Here is a 6,872-nt window from a genome sequence, read left to right as displayed (position 1 = left end):
GTCTTTCCCTCTGAGGCTTCCCGGTCAACTTCTATGACTGTTTTTGATTCAGGCTTTATTCCAAACAGAAGCATGACAGAAATTGGATGGAAGCCATGCTGGGGGAACCAGGGTTACTGCAGCCAACAAAACTTGGCTATCTGCCACATACTTAATGCTCAGGTACCAATTTAAACTATTTGCAATGGAAGAGATTTAAAAAAAAAACAAAATCCAAAACAGTCCTGCACTTCTCTGCCAGTCTGTCACCAGCTGGAACTTTCTAACTGAGTGGTAGGATTGCTCCATCCTTGAATTTTTAATAAGCAAATAAGAGCTAATTTCTGGAATGACACATCTTTTTATCTAGGGATCTACCCAGGGATCTATTTGTTACTACCAAATAGAAACAAATATGTTGCCTGCAGTTGCTTTTCAGCCAAACTGCAACATGGTGAAGGTAGCTTTGGTTAGTGGCGCTCCCTGAAAAAAGCAAAAATACCTTGGGGTCTGGTTATAACATAAAGTCAGGCTTATATCTCTGCCATCTCTCTTTTCTGCTGTACACCAGCTTCTTCCTGGCTTAGTAAACCAGAAAAGAGATAAAACTGTAACAAGCAAAAGGGGATTATCATGGCCGCTTCAGTGGGATTCTCTTCTAGGGACAAGCAGGAGCTGGATGAGAAGAAAGGGTCTGGCTAGGGCAATACTGAAAAGCCAAGGCTTGTTCTGAAGCCTTAGAGAATTGCCTTCCACCAGGCCCCCCTCCCTTTTTTTTTGATATCGTAATTTTTTATTAAAGATTAGAATTACAACAATAAAAACTAATTTCATCTAAAAAACTAAAAGAATAAAAAGAAAAATAGGTGCAGAAAAGAGAGAGAAAAAGAGAAAAAATAGAAAGCAAAACAGAAAATAAAGGGAAAAAAATATAGTAAAGAAAAAAGAAAATAAATATATAAGGAAGTGACTTCCCCCTCCATTACAACTAGTATAAACAATTTGTTGTACTACACCCAGAGTTGCCTAGTGTGAGATGGGTGGCCATATAAATGTGAGATGTGAGCAATGAATGAATGAATTAATTAATTAATTTTAGTAACCTATCACCTTCTCTTAAAATACAACATATAATATCTTCTTCACATATCCCATCTCTTATCTATAAACAAATCCATAAAACCTCATCATTTCAGTCCTGATGTCAGCAAAAGTCCATTAAGGGTTACCAGAGATAACAACATATCTATTTTAACCTTGATCAAATAAACCAACTTTATATCCCTTCCTTTTACTTCTAACAATCTTTATCTTTATGTCAATGAAGATTCTCAGTCATCCAGGTGGAATTGTCTGTAGGTTGAGTCATGGCAACTGGATTTCTTTCTTTTTGGTTGAAACGTTTTGCTGCTTGTCCAAGCAGCTTCTTCAGTCTGGGCAACGGTTGGTAAGGGGACCCCATATATGTCTTCCAGGGTGGCTGCACTGTCCCTACACCTGAATGGCTTGTTAATTGTGCCATGGAGGTATGGATTGTGTTTGGGATGTCTTACTCTTAAATCCCTTGTTCTTTCCCAAGTGTATTGTTAAGAGTGGCCTTCCTAGTAAACTTGTGAAGTGGTCTTAATCTTCCTGGGGACTGATGAAAGAGCAGCATGAAAAATGGGGGACAAGTTGTGTCTGAGGCTTCCATCTCTACTGAGGGAAGGATTTTCCACTTTGGCATAAATGGGTTCCTTAACCCCTCTCTCAAACCACCTATCTTCTCTGTCCAAAATGTGAACATTATTGTCCTCAAATGAGTGTCCTTTTTCTTTTAGATGAAGGTAAACTGCTGATTCTGGTCCTCTGGTGTTGTTCCGCCTGTGTTGGGCCATCCTCTTATGTAAAGGCTGTTTGGTTTCTCCAATGTAGAGCTCAGAACACTCCTCACTGCACTGGATTACATATACTACATTGCTCCTCTTACGTTTCGGTGTTGGATCTTTAGGGTGTACAAGCCTCTGTCTCAGTATGTTAGTGGGTTTGAAAAATACAGGTATGTGGTGTTTTCCAAATATCTGTTTTATCCTTTCCAACACAGTAGCCATGTAAGGAATGACCAGGTTCTTCTGTTGACTCTGGGTCTCAGCCCTGTCTGCCATTGTTTTGGGTCTAGGGGTAGACTTAGATTTAATGAAGGCCCAATTTGGATACCCACAGGCCTTCAGAGCTGTCCTCAGGTGGTGGTTTTCTTTCTTTTTGGCATCCATGGAGGTGGGGATGGTTTCTGCCCTGTGAAGTAATGTCCTGATGACTCCTAGTTTGTGCTGCAGTTGATGGTGGGAGTCAAACATCTGTGTGTGGGGGTTTCCTGTAAATCTCTATTTCTAGCTTGCCACCAGTCTCAATAAGAACCTCATAGTCTAGGAATGCCAGCCTGTTGTCCTTGGTGTCTTCCCTGGTGAACCTAATGTTTGTATCTATGGTGTTTATATGGTCTGTGAAAGCCTGTACCTCCTGAGCCTTGATTTTTACCCAGGTGTCATCCACATACCTGAACCAATGGGTGGGCACCATTCCCTGGAACGTGCTGAGTACTTTCTTCTCCACTTTTCCATGTATAGGTTGGCCCATTGGCAACAATGGGTGACATGGGGGAACCGATGCCACAGCCATGTTTCTGTCTATAGAAGTCACCTCTTTAAAAGAAGTAAGTGGTGTTGTGACACAGGTCCAGAAGATGGCAGATCTGGTTCAGGTTGAAGTTGTTTCTCCTGTCGAGGGTGCTGTCCCCTTCTAGTCTCTTCCTAACCACAGTTAGGGCATCAGTGGTGGGGATGCTGGTGAAAAGAGAGGAAACATCGAAGAAGACCATGGTTTCATCTGTATCCAGTTTCAGGACCCTAGCTTTAGCAACAAATTCTTCTGAGTTATGAATGTGGTGGTCAGTGTATCCAACCAGAGGTGCTAGTATGGTGGCAAGGTGTTTGGCAATGTTATATGTTACTGAATTAATGCTGCTGATAATGGGTCTGAGAGGTGCCCTTTCCTTGTGGATCTTAGGGAGTCCGTAGATGCTGGGGATGGCTTCTCCAGGATACAGACAGTGGTAGGTTGCCCTATCGATGGAGCCCTCTTGTTCCACTTGTTTCAAGCTGTCTATCACCTTTTTCTTGTAATTGCTGGTGGGGTCTCTTTTCAGCTTTTCATATGTGTGGTGGTCATCCAAGAGTGAGGTAATTTTGTCGTGGTAGTCTGCGGAGTTTAGGACAACTGTGCATCTTCCTTTGTCCACAGGCAGGATAGTAATGGTTTCATCTTTGCTGAGGGCTGTCAGGTCTCTTCTTTCTTGGGTGGTGAGGTTGGGGGGAGGAGGTCGAGCACCAAACAGCACTGCAGAGATTTTTAGCCAGAGTTGTTCTGCTTCTTCAGTGGGTAGATGGTTGTTACGGATGGCAGATTCTGTGGCCATAATGAGCTCCACTGCCAGAACCTGCTTGGGGGTGATGGCAAAATTAAGACCTTTGGCTAGGACACCTCTCTCTGGCTGGGTGAGTTCCCTGACTGAGAGGTTCTTCACCCACATGTTCTTTTTGTCCTCTGTTGTCCTGTCATTGTTGTTCCTCCCAGCAGGTTCTTCAGCTCTTTTTTTCTGCTTACTGCAGGAGAGAAGGATGTCAAATTTCTTAGTTTGTCTCTCCTTCACTTTGTGGTGTTGGGCCAGTTGTGTTTTGTTACCAAACTGGATTACTCTATCCAGGACTGGGTTAGGAAGGGTGGCCGTGAGTTTCTGGTGAAGGTGTTCAACGTTGTGTTGCAAGGCGTCAATGGTGAAGTGGACCTGTCCTATTTTCATTAAGAAGATGTCTTTGTGCCTTCTGCAGGATCTTGTCTGCTCTGTGACCCTTCACCGTGTATCGCAGGCATAGGCTTGTCGAGATGAGATTCTGTTGTCTGCATCTGAGGTTGAAACATAGGTGGTTTCTGTAGTCTGCAACTTTTCTCACTACCTTTTCAAATTCCCACACCAACTTCAGGGTTTCTTCCCCAAAGTGTATGGCAATATGTTGGTCTTTAGTCCCTTCAAATAATGTCCTAAAACGTGATTTCTTTTCATTTTTTCTTTGTCCCTTCTCACAAAATTCTTCAAAACTTTAACAAGACTCTCTTGTGAATCAAATATAGGAAAATTATCCAGGTCACTGTCTTGGTTTGTTATTTGTATATTCCTTTTAATTATTAAGACATCAGCTGATTTCTTTTGTATGTCCATTGTAACATCTTTTTCCATGTCATTCTTATAGCCTGTAATTTGTAAATCCACTTTCAAATCAGTCTCAATCTTGTCAAGTAAAACTTGTTCCTCTTTCATAACATCTTTTAAACACAATCTATCTATAGAGGCAGACATCTTAAAATTGTTCAAAAATATCCTTCAATATGTCCAATGTTAAAATATTTTGCTTCATTCTCTAATTGTGAGATGCATGTTTTTCTCCTTTAATTATAATATTTAATTCCCTCTAGTGTCCAATTTCTAAAGTCTTAACCTTTTTTTTTAAATAATTCAAAACAAAAATATTTTCCCACAGGAAGGATTCTTTAAAATTAATTCCAAAATCTTATTTAAAATTTATCTGTACCCTTAGTCCAATTCTCTAAAATCAAAGTTGTAATTAACCTTTTGCTATTTATTTTTTTTTTTAAAGTCCTTAAACTTGCATTTAAAACTTCTTTCACTAAGGATTGAAGGAAACTCACCCAGTGCTGTAAAAACTTGTCAATCCAAAGGTTCCTAATAGCTGAAAAGCAGTTATCAAGCAATTTCCAAAAGTGATTAGAAAAGGGAATATGCAAACCCAGTGCTGTTTTGAAGGCATCAAGCATAGGTTGAGCAAGATGGCTATTCCCTTGTCTCCCAAAGCTCTAAACCTGATGGAGACCTTCCTCTTATGGTCTCCTCACAAGGAGCAGCTGTCTGGAGCACTTGTGAACAATCTCAAGTCCTCTCCTTGTCCGGAGATGAATTATCAAAGAGCCAGTCTACTCACCAGCTCTTCATTCCGCAATGGTCATTTGATCCACTTTTCACAGAGCTGTCTTCAGTCCATAATTTCTTCCCCGGAAGTCTGCCTTCCACCATCCCCAAAATTGCACTTGGATCCCAAATCATGGCCTAAGCTATATGCACATCACTCCTATAGATCACCTATACTTCACTAAGTAAGGATATACATAATAGAGTTAGTCCTCAGTTAACAATGGCAATTGGGACCAAAATTTCCATTGCTAAGTGACACAGTCATAAAGTGTAATGTTACGTGACTATGCCACTTTGTGTCAGAAATTCCAGCACTTCCGGTTGCTGTCATTAAGTGAATCCCACACTATTGTTAAGGGCAGCATCATATGGTCATTATCTGTGACCTCCTGCCAGCTTCTCCATTGATTTCACTTGTGGGAAGCTGGCAAAGAAGGTCGCAAATGCTGCCAATTCATAATTGCAAGCCAGTCGCCGAGCACCTCGATCACAATCACGTAACGGTGGGGAAGCTGTGATGGCCAAAACTTCAAGGACCGGTCATAAGTACCATTTGTTCAGCACCATCAAACTTCGAATGGTTGCTGAATGAGTGGTTGTTACCTGTATATCTTAGATAATACACATGCACATATACATAGCCTTGCTAGTTTATACCAGTAAGGCAATATAAAATAAAAACTGGGACTTATAATTACACAATTGTATTATTAAACATTGTTAGTCTCCTAAATGGCTCTAGCAGTATGTTACATCAAAGTGGATGGCTCTGTAAAAATGCCTCTAGGACAAGAGCAGAAAAAAACAAAGCTGCAGCTATATATTATCCCAATTAGTTAAATATGATTTTCATAAAAATATTTCAATAAGGTTTTTTCCCATCTCTCTGTCTCATTTTCCTTCTCTCTAACACACTAATAAGGTTGGCAGATATAAGGCAGAATAGGACTCCTGCTATGCAATAAGCCTAATTATTAAGGGCCTACATATTGGAAGTCCTGGCAAATCCAGCATGCCTCATTAGCATGTAAATTGAGTTGTCCCACAATGCAACTCTGAGGAAGCTATTTGTTGCCACTCCCACTTCCTCTTTCTCTCTCTCTCTCCTTTTTCCACCCAGGGAGAAGCAAGCATGCTGCTCTGTTCTCCATTCATCAGGGCCATGTGCTCCGGCCTTGATGAAGAATTCTGCCCCTTTCTTCCGCACAGCTCTTGGCAGCAAAATAGGGCTGAGGGTTTAGGGCAAACTAAGTATTTGGAAAGAAAAGAAGAACAAAGGAACTTCATCCTTTCCACCAAGATGGATGTAACAGAAGCAACAATAAAGCCAGTAAGAATTATTTTACTTATCTTAACCTAATGTGTCTAAACGTGATTCTTTATGCTTGGGAGGGCTGAGTGTGTAAGATCAATCACCTGTATTTCTCTGGCATGCTTATTGAAGCTATTTTAAGATAATATTCTTTTTCTGTGCCAGCTTCTCAACTGTGTTATAAGCTCTGCTCCATTTCAGTGGTTCTAGCAGGCCACTAAATTGGCTTCACTACATAGTATCTTCTGGCAGGTGCTCGATTGTGCCATGAGAAATATTTACCTGTGCACCGTACTTTTGACTCATATTTCCTTTTAGCAGAATAAAGGTCTGCCATGGTCAACTTGGAGTGGGCATCTCTATTGTTCCTAAGCCAGGAATTATTACAGTAAATATTAAAAAAAAATCTTTCTATTAGTTTTCTTTGTGTATGGTAGATGGTGTATGCCTTCTTCGCTGCAGCTCTCTGATAGATTTTGAGCTCAGTGAATTTGTTTCGGATCTGACTCTCTAACTGATACAGTACCGCTAGCATTCCATTGTCACAAATACTCACAT

At 40.8% G+C, this 6,872-nt stretch overlaps 1 pseudogene; it reads right to left on the bottom strand.

The window, feature by feature from the left end:
• Positions 1 to 1,637: 1,637 nt before the first annotated feature.
• Positions 1,638 to 6,651, bottom strand: LOC134487789 (uncharacterized; annotated as a pseudogene).
• Between the last annotated feature and the right edge of the window lie 221 nt (positions 6,652 to 6,872).

This window comes from Candoia aspera, chromosome 1 (genome assembly GCF_035149785.1).
Source record: "Candoia aspera isolate rCanAsp1 chromosome 1, rCanAsp1.hap2, whole genome shotgun sequence".
Taxonomy (NCBI): Eukaryota; Metazoa; Chordata; class Lepidosauria; order Squamata; family Boidae; genus Candoia; species Candoia aspera.
The sequence above is the reverse complement of the archived record's forward strand: the minus strand, read 5'-3'. Positions and strand labels throughout refer to the sequence as shown.